This window comes from Vicugna pacos, chromosome 30, assembly GCF_048564905.1.
Source record: "Vicugna pacos chromosome 30, VicPac4, whole genome shotgun sequence".
NCBI lineage: Eukaryota > Metazoa > Chordata > Mammalia > Artiodactyla > Camelidae > Vicugna > Vicugna pacos.
The window spans coordinates 34,079,597-34,097,838 of record NC_133016.1 but is presented as its reverse complement, the minus strand read 5'-3'; the positions used below and the strand labels follow the sequence as shown (position 1 = coordinate 34,097,838).

At 33.9% G+C, this 18,242-nt stretch overlaps 1 long non-coding RNA gene across 1 annotated transcript in view; it reads right to left on the bottom strand.

Moving 5' to 3' along the window:
- Window positions 1-15,662: 15,662 nt before the first annotated feature.
- The window catches only part of LOC140690396 (uncharacterized), a 36,483-nt gene continuing 33,903 nt past the window's right edge, over window positions 15,663-18,242 (bottom strand). Inside the window, exon 4 of the long non-coding RNA XR_012065663.1 lies at window positions 15,663-15,989. This is a non-coding gene — a long non-coding RNA (uncharacterized lncRNA). The remainder of the gene's footprint in view (window positions 15,990-18,242) is intronic.

Below are 18,242 nucleotides of genomic sequence, written 5' to 3'. Positions count from 1 at the left end.
AGAGGCCCTCCATTGGAGCCCTCACTCTGCTGCTACCAGTGTCTGTCGGCAAGCTGATCGCTCTTACCCCCAACATTGCATCTGGAGCAGCTCTCTTTGACTTGGGCTTGTTTGTCACTCTCCTGCCGGATGCTGCAGTCAGCTGTTCCAGACTGACCAGGCAGAAGTGGGCATCACACCATCTCCTGGCACCATGTTCAGGGGCTGCGGTCCAGCCCAAAAAGTGAGGGGCCACACTCCCCCTCAGGGTGCTGGTCACTTCGCTGCTCTGTGTCACTGTACTGTCTGCCTCGGGTTTGCACACCAGAAGTTGGCTCCAGGAAGACAGAGGAACAGCCCTGTCCCTGGTCTGGCCCAAATCCCAGCTCCTTGTTTGTCTTGGTGAAGCAAGTTTTCTGAGGAACCAGGACAGAAGTGTCCTATCTGCCTCAGGCTGTAAAGAAGTCTCCGTCTGGCCCTTAAGGTTGCTATGTCCTCAGAGGTGCATGCAGATTTTTCCCCCACTGCTGCCTGGGTGCAAAGTACCAGAGGGTATGGTGGCTGTATCTGATCCCCAGTTATCTTCACCTAGAAACTTTTGTGGGTTTTCAGACATGGTTATGCACCCTTCCCCACACAGGGCACATCTGCCCTATTGTTTTATGGAGGGCCCAGATTTTTCTGCCCTGTGCACCCACAGCCATGGCACACAGCCCCCTCCATTTCCCCTGGCTGCCACAGTGCAGCCATTCCCATCTACCACCCAGCTTGTGCAGCATGGCCCTGCCCGCAGCTTCCGGGCTGCATTTTGATCTGGGTGTCTCTGCTTGTTTAACTTAGTTCTGTCAGCCTACTTATACTCTGTACAGACCCAAGCCTTGGAGGCTCACCCTCCATCCTTCCGAATTCTCAGTTGGAGAGGGGAGACCCAGTGAATGAGCACCAGCCCTTCTTTGCAGCTCCCTCCCTGGGGGACCTGACCCCCTCTGTTTTGCCTTTTCTTCTTTCTTTCTTCCTTTTCTCCTACCAGCTTTTCCACATGTTTACATAGTGAAGAGGACAATGTTCTGGCAGAGTTCTGCATGTTCTCTGCTTAGCTGAGTAGGTCTGTGTGTGTGAGTCTTGGTGCATTTGTGGGAAATGGTGAGTAACGAGCATCCTTCTAATCCACCATCTTGGCCTCTGCCCCCAAAAAGTTTCACTTTATGGTGGAAGATAAACACAGCCTGGAAATAGATGGAAGAGATATTTCATGGAAATTACAAGAAAGTGCATATTGCAATGATAAACTCATACAAAATACGTTTCAAAATAAGGGCCACAATGAAAGATAAATATGAGATTATATAATGAAAAAGAGATCAATATTAAAATAGGGTATTACACTCATTAAATTATATATGGACCCAACACCACAGATCCAAATTATATAAAGACATATTAGTAGACATGAAGGAATTAACTGATTATAAAACAATAATAGTAGATGAATTTAACACCTCTTTATTCTGAAGGCCAGTTCAACCAGAAAGAATATCTGTAAGGAAACAGAGGTCTTAATAGTATATTAGATCATTTGAACCTAACTGGTTTATTGGTCATAGCATCAGAAAATCAGAACACATAAACTTTTCAAGTGTGCACAGGATGTTATCTAAGGAATTAACCACAAATTATGTCATGAAAAGTGCCTCAGGAACTTTAAGCAAATATAGATTACAGCAAGTATTTTTTCATACTCATAATTATGAAAAAATGCATCAACTCTAGAAAGAAGAACAGGAAAAGCACAAACATGAGATTAAACCACACCCTTTAAAAAAATAAAACAACGTCAATTATGAAATCAAAGGGGTAATAAAATCATACCTAGAGACAAATTACAATGAAAACACAGCTTCATAAAATGTATGGGATGCAGCAAAGACAAATCTATCAAGTAAGTTTAGAACAATTAAGGCCTTTTACAAGGAACAAGAAAAACCTGACACAAAGGACCAAGCATAACACCCAAAATTACTTGATATAAAAACAAGCAAAACCCAAAGGCATTAGAATAAGAATTCTTTAATGAGTACTTTGAAAATAAATGAAATAAAAATCAAAAAATAAATTAAATGTCCTAAAATCAAGAGTTTTTTTCTTAAAAATATTAACAACCTGGTAAGCATTTAGCCAGGCTTATCAAGAAATACACAGAATGGACCCAAACAAAATAAGAAATGAAAGAGTAGAAATAACATTTGATATTACAGAAATACAAAAAAAGATTATGAAAGCACTGTGAGAAGTTATGTGACAAAAAACTGGACGACCTTAAAGAAATGGATACATTTCTAGAAACGTGTAGCCTACAAACACTTTATAAAGACAAAAAAGAAAACTTGAAAAGCAGAATCAGTATAAGTTAAATAAAATCTTTAATTTTAAAAACACCCCTTGAACAAAATGCCTGGGTGCCTTCACTGAAACCTCTTTCCCACCAACTCTTTCAAAAAATGCAGGAGGAAGGAAAATTCCCAGATTTATTCTATAAGGCCACCATTACCCTGATAACAAAACCAAAGACACTACCAAAAAAAAAATGAAAATCCAATATCCTTGATGAATATACATTCAAAAATCCTCAAAAGAACATCAACAAATTAATCCAGCAATACATAGAAAGGATTATACACGATGATCAGTTGGATTCCTTCCAGAATCACAAGGATGGTTCAACAAACACAGGTCAATCAGCATGACACATATCTAACAAAAGAAGGACAAAATTCACAGGACCATGTCAATACACACAGAAAAAGCATTTGACAAAATTCAACATACATTCATGATCAGAACACTCATGGATGTGAGTATAATGGGAACATCTCCCAGCATAATAAAGGCCATTTAAAACAATTTATAATTCTCAGGGGGAAAAGCTGAAAGCCTTCTGGGTAAATTAGGGTAAAATATAAGGGCTCCTACTCTCACCATTTCTGTTCCACAGTAAAACAATAAAGGAAGAGGAAAAGAAAAGGAAGTAAAAGAAATGCAAAATGGAAAGAAAGAGGCAAAACTGTCGCCAGTACTGATGACATAACAATCTGCATAGAGAGTCCTAATGGATCCACACTGCCTATTATGAATAATAAATAATTTCAACAAAGGAGCAGGGTACAAGATTAATGTAAAGAAGTCTCTTGCATTTCTACACATTAATCATGAGATACCCTAAAATGGACGTTGAAAGCAATACTATTTAAAATCCATCCCCTCGAATATCTTGGAATAAATGTAACCACATATGGGAAAGGTCTACACACTGAAAATTATAAAACATTGACAAAGAAATTAAAAATTATTCAAAGAAATGGAAATATGTCTTGTGCTCTTGGATTGAAAGAGTTTGTATTGTTAACATAGTCGTACTACACAAAGAAACCTGCAGATTTAAGCAAATTCCTGTTAGATAGCTATAGTGTTTTCCGTAGAAGTAGAAAAAAATAACTGTTTTACATGAAACCATTAAAAAATTGCCAAAATGATCTTGAGAAAAACAACAAATCTGTAGATATTACCCTCCCAGATACCTTACTATACTACAAACCTACAGGAATAAAAACAGCATGGAATTGGCACAGAGATATAATCAATAAAAACAGTCTAGAAATAATTCAACACACCTATGAGTAATGAATCTATGATAAAAGAGGCAAGAGTACACAATGGGTAAAATGTCACGTCAATGGATGGTGTTGGGAAAGCTGGACATCTACATGTAAAACAGTGAAATTAGAGCATTCCCTGACATCATATACAAAAATATACTCCAAGTGTATTAAGGACCTAAATATAAGACCTGATACTATAAAACTGCTAGAAGGGAATATAGGTGATACCCTATTGGATATATATCATAGGAATATTTTCTTATATCAGTCTCCATAGGTAAAAGAAATAAAAGCAAACATAAGCAAGTGGGACCTAAACAAACTTGAAAACTTCTGCACAGCTAAGGACACAATCAATGAAATGAAAACGCTGCCTGTGTAATTGGAGAACATATCGGTAAACAATGCAAATGACCAGGGTTTAATAGATGTAGGTAAATAGATGCAACATACATTTAGGTTACACAACTCAATGTGAAAGGCAAAAACCCAATCAAAAACAAGGGCAGAGTAACTGAGCTAATATTTTTCCAATGAAAACATAAAGATGAGCAACAAGCAAGTGATAAAATTGCTCAACATTACTAATTATTAGGTAATTACAAAACAAAACAACAAAGAGGTATCACTTCACACTTCTCAAATGGCTATTATCTAAAAGTCTACAAATAGAAAGTGTTGGAGACCATGTGGAAGTAAGAATTCTCTTGAATTCTCTTGGTAGGAATGTAAATTTGAACAACTTCTATGGAAAACAATAGTCAGATTTCTTTAAACCTAAAAGACAAATACCATATGAAACATTAATAACTCTCCTCAGAAAAATCTGGGGAAAACACCATAAATTGAGAAGAATCAATGTTCAAAACAGCACTGTTTATTATATGCAAGACAGGGAAGCAATCCAAGAGTCCACAGTAGACTATGGAATTAAGAAGATATGATATTTCTATAAATATGCAATGGTATAAAATGCAGCCATGAAATAGTATAACACATTGCTATTTCAACGTCATGAAAGGACCTAGTAAATAATGTGCTTAGTGAAGTAACTTATACAAAGACAAAACTATATAATATAATTTATGTTTGGAATCTAAAGAATAACAGATATCTATGTAAATCTATCTATAGCTATCTATTGATAGATGGCAGATAAATAGATAGATAGAAGGATAATAAATGATAGAGAGATAGATAGATATATAGATAGATGATAGATAGAAAGATAGATAGATAGATAGATAGATAGATAGATAGATAGATAGATAGACAGATAGACAGACTGATTGATTGATTGAATGATTGATAGAGATATGGTAGAAAGAAAGAGAGATTAGATAGACAAGACTGAAGCAGACTGAAATATATGGGAAAACATTTATCTTTACCAAAGTGGAAGGGAAGTGCAATTTTATGGTATGATATTGAGGGATATAATATAGAATACATAAAGGAGAGAAGCAACAAGATAATCTGTATAGATCAGGGAATTATACACAATAACTTAGAATAATTTAATGTTAAAAATATTGTCATAATTTATAATGCAATATTATCCACAAAGAGGTTGGTATCCCTTAACTGTACATCTGAAACTGCACAATATACTACATCAACTGTACTTCAATTAAAAATAAAACATCTCATGTATAATTTAGCCCTTTTTCCGCTGATAGCAGCTCCTTTAATATTGATTTATTTTTACTCTTTAACTTTTAATATTACTGTCTCAAATTAGTTCATTTATTCTTGTGAAGTTGTTACCAGATTGATGTATATATATTTATTGCCCCTGATTTCCTATTTTTCTTTCTTGAATACATATAGTAGAGAAGCTTTTAAAAACATACCCAAAGAAACAGTTGCAAATTTCTCATGGTGTCTACTTAGCATTTTGTTCAATGTTTTGCATATTTTTGCTCTCTTATTTTTCTTAGTAGAGCTCTTTTCTGCACCCCGTATAAGGTGTCTCAGTTTTGTTTTTTCATCTCATTCAGGTTTTTTTTTTGTCTGGTAAAGACTTTATTTTCACTTTATACCTAAGTGATAACTGTGCAAGGTAGGGTATTCTTGGGTGAGAGGTTTATTATTTCAGGAGTTTGAAAATGTCATTTTATTTACCCTTGGCCAATGTTTTCTGCTGAGAAATCTGCTGAAAGCCTAATGAGGTTCCTTTGTAGATTATTATAATATTTTTTGGCTGCGTTTAAAATTTTCCTCTGTCATTGAGTTGTCAATTTGCATCTGACGTATCTTGAATGTCTCTTTGCCTTAAAGTTATTGGTGTTTTGTTTGCTCACGGACTTGTATATCAGTTCCTTACACAGGTTTGGGAAGTTATCAACTATTACTTCTTTAAATAAACCATCAGCTACATTCTAACTTTCTTCTCCCTCCAGGATGTCGCACTAAAGTGCATTTCCTGAAGAAGTCTGATGGCTATTGTAGAATTTCCTCACTTTTTAATATCTTGTATCTCTGCCCTCTTCTATCATTTCTAGTTTTGTATTGGTCAGCTTGGTAAATTCTCTTCCACATAGGCAGTCTGCTTCCAGTGCTTTCTGTTGCATTCTTCGTCTCAGTTTTTGAGTTCATCTCGTCCTCCAATTATGTTTGGTTATTTTATAGTTTCAGTCTCTTTGGTAATGTATTGCTTATCAGCATTTAATTTATTCCTAAGCTCACTAAACTTATATCTGAGTTTTGTTTTATGTATTGAGATTCTGTATGACACCTATTTGGAGTCTAAATTATATGGCAATATACCATGACTTTAAGTTTGCTGCAGGGTTGACATTGTGTGTGTGTGTGTGTGTGCGCGTGTGTGTGCTCGTGTGTGACTGTGTCTGTTTTGGTGTCTGTGTCTGTGTATCTGTATGTTACCATGCCCTATAATTTTACTGTGATTGGTCATGGTCTTGGTAATTTACTGCTCTGATGACACTAAATAACAGATTGGGAGTTGAAGACCTTGCTTTTGTTTTCTGGTAGTTTGCAATATTGCACAATTTTTGGTTTTACTTACCTGAGCTACCTCTGATAATATTTCAAAATGGCACTTTCCAGTCGTTACTGTCTGGATAAAAGATGTGCTTTCATTGTCACTTCTTAGAATTCTCCGGTAGTTAATGCCACTCTTGTCACTGGTATGGTGAACACTTCCTTTTATCTGATATGCCTTGAGACTCAGTGTACACATTGAGGAAACATGCAAAGACAGGTGGGTAATTGGAATCAGGCAAGTGCCTTTCCCATGACCAGTTTTGCAAGGTAACTTGTCTCCACCAATATGAATTGGGAGTTAGGACAATGTCATGAATGTCTGAGTGTCTGAAGGATGGAATTCCTGTCTCCATTGTGGCTCCCTCCTAGTTACCTGTGACCATGAGTACTGGTGCAGTTTGAGGCTGAAGCTGTGTGAACCACTGAGACCCTGTTTCTACTGGGTTCTCTGAACCTGTAGGCTCAGATACCCTAGTCAGTGGTCCTTGGTTGCAGGCACCAAATCTTCTCTTCCCTCAGTAGAGCCTCCTTTATGTGTTTTAGCCCACCAAACGTCAGCTGTACATATGCGTTCTGGAGTATTGTTTTGTGTTGTAGTTATTTTTGTTGAGATGTGAACGTTTTACTGACTGTAGATTTAAGGGGAGAGACAGAAATAATTTAAACTTATGTCACTTTTTTCAAAGTATATACTTTTTCATTTAAATGCTTAAATTATAATAAGGACATTATAAGAAGAATAAAGAAATTGAACAAATCACCCCCCTTAATGTCATAGTACTACAAAATATTTTATTTTCCTGGGTTCTTTTCTTCAATATTTTTCCCACATACACGCACATTTTACTAAAATATATGCCTATAATTTCTTTAAAATCATTTAAATTATTAAAATATTTCTGTGCTGTAAATATAGCACTGTTGCTCCTCTAATTTATAACTAGTAGCTTGCATATTTCTGTCTTCCCCATCCTTCTTGTCTGTCCCCAAAGGAAACCACTACTTGGAACAGTACACATATATATGTGATTATGTTACTGTTTCTTTATGATTATTACACTTATATCTTTAATTTTCTCATGTAAGTTATAACTTAAAGTGTTTTTGTCTGTATGATTTATTTTCATATATACAACACTCTCTGGGTCCAGTCACATTGTTCCAATTTGAAGAATTTTATTTTTTGATATGGCAATGACTATTTATTATGTTACCTATATCTCACATCTACTTCAGCCAATCATCTCTTGATGGGCAGTTGATTTGTGCATCTATCCTTGGCTATTATAAATGATGATGTAAAGAACATTGGGAGTAAAATATCCTTTAAAGTTAATGTTTTCATGTTTTTACAGATTTATACCAAAAACTGGAATTGCTGCAACATATAATGCTTCTATTTCTAGTTATTTGTGCACTGTTTATACTTTTATATAAGTGGATGCATCAATTTTTATTTCCACCAACAGTGTACCTGGGCTCCATTTTATCCTTTGATGGTTGTCATTTGAAGACTTTTCTAATAGCCATTTTGGTTGCTGTGAGATTATATTTCATTCTGGTTTTGATTTATGATTCCCTTATGAATAGCAAAATTATGTTTCTTTTTATGTGCATGAAAATCATCCACATGTCTGTTTTTGAAAAGTTTACATGAAGACCCTTAAAGTGTTTTTAAGATGGGGCATGTGTTTTAAAATAATGGGTCTAATATGCTACATATATATTATGGCTATTAACACCATCTTGGTCTCATTGTCTGAAGTTTTTCCTTCTATTCTATGTGTTGTCATATTTCTTGTAGAAGGTTTCCTTTGCTCTGAAAACGGTTTTGCACTTCACACTTATACAAGAATTAGAATCCCTGTATCACGTAGAAAATCTAATTTTTCCTTAGTAAACTTAAAACTATTATTAATTTTCCTTTTTTTAATTAGGAGACATATCAAAAATAAATATTGCTATGATTTATCTCAAAGTCAGTTCTCCTCATGTTCTTGGTCAGAAATTGTATAGTTTCAGGTTTTACATTAAGGAAATTAATCCATTTTTTTTGTATTCTATGGAAGGAAATGCTCATACATCTTCTTTTTACATGTACTGTCCTGTTTTCCCAGAACTACTTGTTGAAGGGATTGCCAATTTTCCATTGTATACTCTTGCCTCCTTCATTGTGGACTAATTGACCATATGTGTGTGGGTTTATTTCTGGACTTTTTATATTGTTCCATTGATCTATGTGTGTCTTTTAGTGATAAATTTTGATGTTTTGAATACTGTAGCTTTGTAATATGTTCTAAAGTCAGGGAGGGTAATACCCACAGCTTTGTTCATTTTTCAAAAATAATTTTAGGAAATTTGTGTCTTCTGATTTTGAATATTATTATTTTTCTCCTTGTTTTGTGAAGAAACATATGGATTCTGGGAGAATAGAAATTTTCTAAAGGAAAAAACAAAAGAAAAATACTAAAATTTAGATTATAAATCATACAATATTAAACAACCAATGGATTGCTGTATAAATCAAAGGAAATATATATAAAGAAAATGACAACAAAAACAAAGTCCATGGGGTATAGCAAAAGCAGTATTAATAGGGATGAATATAGCAAAATAATCCCACTTATTCAAATAAGAAATATCTCTCTCTTATAACATAATCGTACAAACAGATGATGTAGCAAAATATGAAACAAACTTGTTAGTAGAAGGAAAGACAGCTGAAAGATCATAAGATACACGAATAAAAAGATTAAAAATAGAACCATTCAATCATACTGAATAATGGCTATTGAAAGATAGATAAAATTGATAAAATTTAACCAGACTCATGAGTAAAACCAGAATACAGATAAATAAGCTCATAAATAAATGGAAGTTACAGTTTATATCAAAGAAATACAAAACATTATAAGAAGATACAACAAATTATATGTCAATAAAATGGAAACCCAAGAAGAAATGGACAATTTCTTAAAAAGACATAATCTCCAGGATGGAATGAGAAAGAGAAAATATGAACAGATTATCACTAATGAATTTGAATAAGTTATTAAACAAAATCTTCCAAGAAACAAAATTCCAGGCCTAGACAGCTTCACAGGTGAATTCTGACAAACAATTAGAGAAGAGCTATCACCTATACTTCTCAGAGAATTCCAAAAATTTGCAGAGGAAGGAAGGCTTCCTACCCCAACTTTCTGTATCACACTACTATTAAAACTGGAACAAATACCTCAAAAAATTACAGGTTATATACTACTGATAAGCATAGGTGTAAAAATCATCACTAAAATGTTAGCAATGAAAAAAATACAGTAAAAGGATTATACAGTATGATTAGTCCATTTTATTCAAGGGATGCAAAAGCGATTCATTACCCACAAATTAATTAATATGATACACCACACTAACAAATTGAAGAAAAAATAATATGCTCACTTCAAAAGAGTCATAAAATGTTTTGAAATATTCAGTATCTATTTATGAGTAAGTTTCTCCTCAAATTGGGCATGAGGAAACATACCTCAACACAGATAAGATCATATATTACAAGAACTCAGCTAACATGACACTCACTGATTAAAAGCTGAAATCATCTCCTTTATGGACAGGAAAAAGACAAGAATGCACACTCTTTCAACTTTTATTCTGAATAGTATTGGAAATTCTAGCCATAGTTATCCAAAATAAATGTAAATAAAATATGGCTAATTTAGAATAGGAATAAAAGTATCTGATTGCAGATGACATACTTTAAACAGAAATCCTTAAGATGGCACCTCAAAACTACTAGGGCTTATCAATGCATTTGATAAAATTTCATATTGTAAAATTAACATACAGAAATCTTGCATTTCTGCACACTAACAACAAGCTAACAGATAGAGAAAGTGAGGGAACTGTCTCACTTAGAGTTGCATTACAAAAAAAATAAACCTGGAAATATATCCAATCAAGGAGGTGAAAGAACTGTACACAGAAAACTATGAAATATTTATAAAAGAAATTGAAGATAATGCAAACAGATGAAAGTATATATTGTGTTCATTGATGAGGTAATAATATTGTTTCAATGACAGTATTAGCAAAGAAAATACACTAATTAAATTCAGTGCCTATCAAAATACCAAGGGCATTTTCATAATTTACAATAAATAATTCTAAAATTTACATGTAAACACAAAATTGTTGAAATCACTAAAACAAATAACAAAAGAAAAAAACAAACCATAAATACAAATTTATTTTATAAACAACAAAGAGGATGTATCACTTTCCCTGATTTAAAACTATAATACAAAGCTACAGTAATAAAAAGAATTTGGTAGTGGCACAGAACAAAGGGAATAATGGCACACAAAGAATGCCTAAAAATGAAATCAGACAGTTATGGTCATTTAGACCATTACAAAAAATGAATATACAGTGGGGAAAAGGTAACCAACAGGCATATGAAACCGGTCAACATCACTAATCATCAGAAGAATGCAAGTCCAAAACACAATGAGAGTTTATGTCAGCCCTGTCAGAAAGAATATAATCAAAAAGATAACAAATATAAGTGTTGGTGAGTATGTAAGAAAAACAAACCTGATGCACTGCTGGAGTGAATGTAAATTTGTGCTGCCACTGTGGAAAACAGTATGCAGTTTTCTTGAAAAATTAAAAATGAAATATAATCCAACATTTCCATATCTGGATACTTATTCCAAGAAAATAAAAACACTAACCAGAAAAGATAAATTCAAACATATATTCCCTGCAGCATTATATACAATAGACAGGATATAGAAGCAAATTAATTGCTCATCAATAGATGATGGATAAAGATAATGTGTGTTTATAATATATATATCTACACAGCTATATTTTTATCTTTGATTTTATTGATTAATCTATATTTACATGTATATATAAATATATATGTATATATATATGCACACACACAGATAAAATTCCAATGGGTTATTACTCAGCTATAAAAAGAATAATTTTTTCATTTGCAACAAATTTGTAGACCAAAAGGGTAATATGTTAAGTGAAATAATTCAGAAATAGAATGACATATGATATATGATTTTACTCATATTTGTAATTTAAAACAAATGAAAATAACACAGCAGCAAAGGAGATATAGATATACAAAGAAACAGGTTGTTCACAAGAATGGGGGAAATGGGGTGAGGAAAAAGAAATATTTCATGAAAATTAAGAGAGAAAATTTTCCAGTTGCAAATTAAATGAGTCAGGGTCAAGAAATGTGCTGTATGGGGAATAGTAAATAACTACGAAATATCTTTAAATAGCAACATATCATATCTAGATATATTCTGGTTATCAGTTTGAAGTGTACTAAAAGTTGCAAAGAGTTTGATGTTTAAGAGATACTAACACAGTTTATAAATTAATGTTCACTTCGTAAAGAAACATACATTTAGAAAGAAATTAGATTTGTAGTTAACAGGGGCAGGGGTTGGGAAAGGAGAATTTGATTAATGCACTCAAATGCTATAAACCTCCAGCCATAAAATAAACGTGTTCAAGGGATGCCCCGTAGTAATATGAAAATTACAATAAATACTGCTTTATGTTATATATGAATGTTGTTAAGGAAGTAGACAATAAGGTTTTATATCACAACCAAAAGGCAAATCGTATTTCTTTAATATTGAATCTAAATGAGATAATGAATTCTCCCTAATGTTGCTATGATATTTGTTTCAAGATACTTGTTAATCAAGCCAATATCCTGGACACCTAAACTTACACAATGTTCTATGCCATTTATATCTCAATAGATGCAGAAGGAAAAATGGAAAGACAATATTCATTTTTCCCATGATATTTCTCATGATTGTTTCTGCAGCAAGTAAATTTGAGTTATGATATACTTATCCTAGGTAAAGATACTAATAAATATGTGATTCTAATAAATAATACATAAAGATACTAATATAATTAGTTTTACCATGCCTTAAACATTGTTCATGTTAACAGCCCACTGCTTCTGTAGGCATCAAAATTTCACTCTGTGTATTCATCTGAGATTAGGAAATGGATGCTCTTCTGCTGAGTGATAAAGTTCACTGTCTCTGACCGATGGTCTCATCTCCATGACAGCATCAGTAAGAAAGGAACATGCTAGGTTGCTAAAAATCTCAGCATGGGAAAATCTCAGAACCCCTACAATTCTTAACTGTTTTGCAATGGGAAGTCAATACTGACAAAGACTTGATTTTGGATAACAATGTGGTGTTTTCTCATGGTTGCATTAGAGAATGTGAGGATAATCATTGAGACCCACAACAAATATTCTCGCTCAAGAGCTGGGCAAAGAACTGTAAATGTTCTGCATTATTAGGACTGAGGACTGCTTTCAAAATGATGACAATGCAAACTCTACTCCATGTAGTCCAAGGAAAGAAAGATTATTGCAATTTCTAGGTGAACAGGAATAAGTCAGTGGTTCAGTCTCTATAAATTAGTCAACGGGTGTTCAAAGCCAAAATAAGTTGTGACAACAATGAGAATTAAAAGAAAAATAACTTAGATGTAAGCTTAAATTAAAAAGGAGACACAATCCTGTTCTGGGCTCTGTGGACTGAAGAATGTACCTGCCTCAGTCCAATTCAAGGGTTCAGAGGCTTGGCCCTAGCTTCAGCTCGGGATTCAATGAACAGTTAACAATTAGTATACTGGAGGAAATATAATCTACCTCTCCCTGATCGGTAGAAAATCTGGTGGCTCAATGAAACTCTTAATACACAGATATTCTGCCAAATGCAGAGGAATATTTCACTGATGACTCAGCTAAGACAAACTTAACAATCCATCTTCACACACACACAGTGGTAGACAGATTTGTAGTATTTACTGGGAAGAATTCAGTGGGCAGTGCACAGAGAATAGTTTTCAAAGCACCAGCCAACTTTTGTACTTTTGCCAATGGTCTAGATTTTACCAGGGAGAAAACTACAGATGGACAAACAAACAATATTCTTCTTTAGGATTTTGAATTTTGAAAGTAAACTGTAGCTTTTGGCTTATAAGTATAGAACCTTGTTAAGATGATTACGGTAAGACCCACTGTCTGATAAGAGAGCTGGAAACTAGCTGCTGAACCAGCCCATCTGAACCCCAGACTGCTAATGTAAGCAAAAACATAGCCACCATCAGATTTGAGCTGACAAACTTAAAAGCGTGATGTTTCTGTTGTAGGAAAAACCACTGCTGTCAATACACAGATCTCCTACTGCAAGTGGTCTCTTTCTTCTCTTGATAAAGGTCATATTGGTGGGATGTTCCAAGAGCTTACCCTGGACCATTTGCCCATTCTCCAGATAATCAAATACTTTCTTCACAACTGGTGACACATTTTCAGGACTCAATTTTACCATTCCAGTCTTATCAGCTGACACTGGCTGCATGATTATGACCAGAAGCCTTAGACACCCTGACCTTGCCTACAATTTTTCCAGCCTTTCAGGGCATTTCACATTCTGAAAATGCTTCACCTTTTATTTTAAATAAATGGGAAATACTCAAAGTCTTCCAGGAATATATTATATTTCCTAATATCTGCAGAAATTTGGTAATCTTGCAGTTGGACAAATTTTAATTCCACCACCCTCACCTCCTACTATTCCACACATATTAGATTGCAATTTCGTTACTGAATATGACCACCACAACCAAGGGTCTAGTACCTCTTAGATACTTCCTGTGTTAAGGTTAGAAGGGGCACAAATTATGTGGGGTGTATAAATCTACATTAAAAGTTTGAAATGGCACTGTCTCTTCTGGACAAAGCTCTGATTCTAAGAAGTAAATTAATTAGAAGGCAGTATAGTTATTGGTATGGGGAAGAGAATCAGCTATTTTGGGTGGGTGTGTGATGAAGAGATAGGAAGAAATCCAGCAAATGAGAATGGAATACTTTATGCCTCTTGAGGCATGAATTAAGAAGAAAATAATACTTTGTCTACTTTACCTACTTCCACTTACTGTTTTGAGTGACTAGTCCTTGGGCTATGAAAAGAGCTAGTTTGTGGGGAAGAGTAAACACCATAACGAAATAGTTTGAAAAGCATGAGAGATTTGTTGTTTCAGGAAAGTAGATTTTCCTTAAAGTCAACATGTATCTTTCATTCACTAAATATTAAATTGCATCCTGTGGCATGTGCTGTGCTTACAGTGCTGGTATCCAAGTTAGACAATGAAAGGGGGATAGACAGAAAACATCTGGAGGAGGTGGTTTCATGCTGAGACTGGGAAAGTCTAAGAAGGTAAAAGGAGGATACCTAAAGTCCATGGATGAGCTGGAACAAAAGTGGTAAGGTTGGAGCTTACATTGTTGACAAGCATTTGCCTGGATATATCTCCAGATACTGTGAAACATAAAGATATTCCAAGGAAGTCAGATACCAGATTTATTAAGGAATGACTAAACTAAGTTGAGTTTCTGGGCTTAGAGATGGATAGGCATTAATTGCCAACCTGAGGACATAAGCTTGTCTTTAGCTGGAACCTAAAAGCAACATAAATTATTGACTTGTTAATATACTGTAGACTCTTTAGTTCAGGAAATGAAACCACCAATTGGAATGTTTTGAGAACAGCACAAAGAATACCATAGATAAAATTGCTTCTTAAATTCTACCACATGCTTAATATGCCATCTGAGACTACATTATGTGAACTTTATGGTTCCAGGAGTGACACAATAGAGACCATGATCCCTGGGCTTGTCCTACATTTACCTTCTGTTCCAACCTATCCTAACTTAACACTATTAATACTTTCAAGGATGAACCAGAAACCATTTAGTACATTTGTCTCTCTCCATGTGTTAGTTTTTTTCCAAATTCTTCCATTTTCTCTTCTTCCTTACAAGAAATTATTTAAATTTACTTACATATTGTTCCATCAAATGATCAAATCAATCAAATATTTTTTTTCTTAAATGGTTACTTAGTCTCACATTTAAATTTTAACTCCATTTAAAACAAATAAGGAAAATACAGGTACAAATCTATGTTTATTGTTCAAATAAGAAATTTGCAGATATTTGTGGACATTTGACAACATCAATTTTAATCTTTGTTATCTTGCATAATCTGGTAGTCCTCTGGTAGATCAGTTTTAATTAGGATGACGTTGATAAACTGAAGATGGTTGATGAGTTGGCTTTGAAAGAGAGGTAGTTGATGTATCAGCTATCCCTGGCACTGGAAACCGTGGGTTGCTCCCTGGTTGAAGTTTAGAAAAACGACCTTCACTGGCAGATTTGTTGTGATATCTATTTGGAAAAGTAGAAGGCTCCAACATCAGTCCATAACAATTGCTCTGTATGGGAGACAAGATGCTGTATTGAGAATTAGAAGTTGTAGTTGTAATGAAGTTCACAACAGTGTCATTTGCTTCATTGAAGCTGCTTTGAAAGTGCCCGTGGACAGTGGTAAACTGACTTAAAATAGCACGTTGATCCACTGCAATTTGCACTCGTGGTCTAACTGATATTGATGATGGAGGAGAAAAATCACCTCTGATCGGGGTATTTGTATCACCAATAATGTGGCTAGTAGGGGGCTTACTTATTAGATTCATATTTAAATTTGCAGGAGATAAAAATGGACTTTCTCCACTAGTGTCAGCCACAAAACCAGAATTAAGATTATCCACATTACCACCTGATTTAAAGTGCTTCTTTTTGAAATCTTCATCCAATGAAGATACCAGAGAGGCATTTTTAATCCCAACTCTTCTTTTTATTCTCACTAAAAGCTGGGGACAGACTCGTTTAAAATTTGGATAATGATAGAATTGCAGCTACAACCAAAGGAGAAAAATTTTAGTAATATTTTAAACCAAAATACAAGACTACAATAAGCCTAACTAATAAAACCTCAGATTTCACGTTTACTGTGCATAGAAAATATCATCAAAATATAAACAATGCTGATGATATTTTGAAGTTCCTTATTTGGAAAATACAAATTTAAATTTTGTAGTCATCAAATTTAAGAAGTTAACATTTGCAGCAACGGTGAATTCCAATTTTTAAAGCAACTTTAATACCTTTATTTAGATTTCTGGTGTGATTCATAGTTGCAAGCAAAGTTTCTCATAATCTTGACTACTTAAGGCACTGTCCTCATTTTTTTGAAAAAATAAAGGATTTTAGTCTTAGTAGTTCTATACAATTTTCAAAATCTAGCTTTACATTTATATTACCATAGATTGATGTACAAAATAAACTTTTATATATAAGTTACCAAGTCGTAACTAATATTTCTGAATATCTTGCTTAAAACAGAGACTAATTTTTCTTCTGCCAGAATGTCAGCTAGACAAGCAGATCTTTGAAAATTCTGCCACTCTTTACTAAACCCATAAAGCTTAAGCTCTCTAACTAAACTTTTCATACTTCCAGTTTCAAATATAGTGAAAGGGGACTTTCTTTCCAAAACTTCCTTCTTAAAGACATCTTCATCAATCACTACAGAGGTTCCATTATCATCCCAACAGATGGATTTAAATTGGTCACTCCCAGTCATTTTCCAGAGTATTCTGGGAAATGTCAGAGAACGAAAATTATTATCTTCATCTGGTTCAGAGACACAATGTGTGTAACATGGTCTTTTTATCATGGATTCTTCAGAGAAAGTCTGGAAAATATTTTCCTCAATCATAGACCTCAAGTCCAAGTCCCCAGAGAATGTTTGATCACACAATAGAGATCTACCGGGGTTTCCTGAACCAGTTTGTTCATCTTTACGAGACACATCTTGAATTTCTGAAGAAACATGTGCCATCTCAAATAAATTTTTCCACAGCTACTTTTCTAATCAGCATGATTTTGAGCACTGCAGCTACAAATGCAGCTTTGGCAGTCTTGCACAGATAAACTGCTAGGCCATCACAATGGTTCTCAACCTGAGTAGCTGTCACATCACAAAGCGACTGATCTCCTACCAACCCAAGAGTAACATTCAGCCACTGTTTACTTCTCATTCATCCAGTTAAAATGAAACATATAGGATGCTTATGTTTATAGTGTTATCTGCAAATCTTATTCCCACAAAATCTTTTTAAATAATTTAATTTTGGGGTCTATGAAATAAAACCAATCTCCATCCTTTTGTACACAAATTTATACCAGATTGGTGAACAGAGTATAAATAATGCACAAAATATCTATAGTAATTTTAAAGTTTTGGAATTTAAAGTGAAATTTGTGTAAAAACTGTAAAGAAATGGTATAATGATTTCATCATCATTTGTAATTAAAGTGAAACTTAGTTTGATTTGGAAATGGAAGTAGTTATTTATCTGTGTACTTTACAATATGTATCTCTATATTCAAAACATGTGAAGAATAAATATGTTTATTTTTTATGTTTATAAATAAATAATAAATATTTATGAAATAAAATTAGATTAAAATAATCATTAAAATTTAAGAAATCCCAAAGGGTGGCATTTTTGTTTTAAATTGTAATTCAGTGCTATAAGTAAAACAAATGTAATTTAATATACTACTTTAAAATTACAAGAGAGACAATCTTATTGTATATTTACAAATGTTTGTTTTTGCCA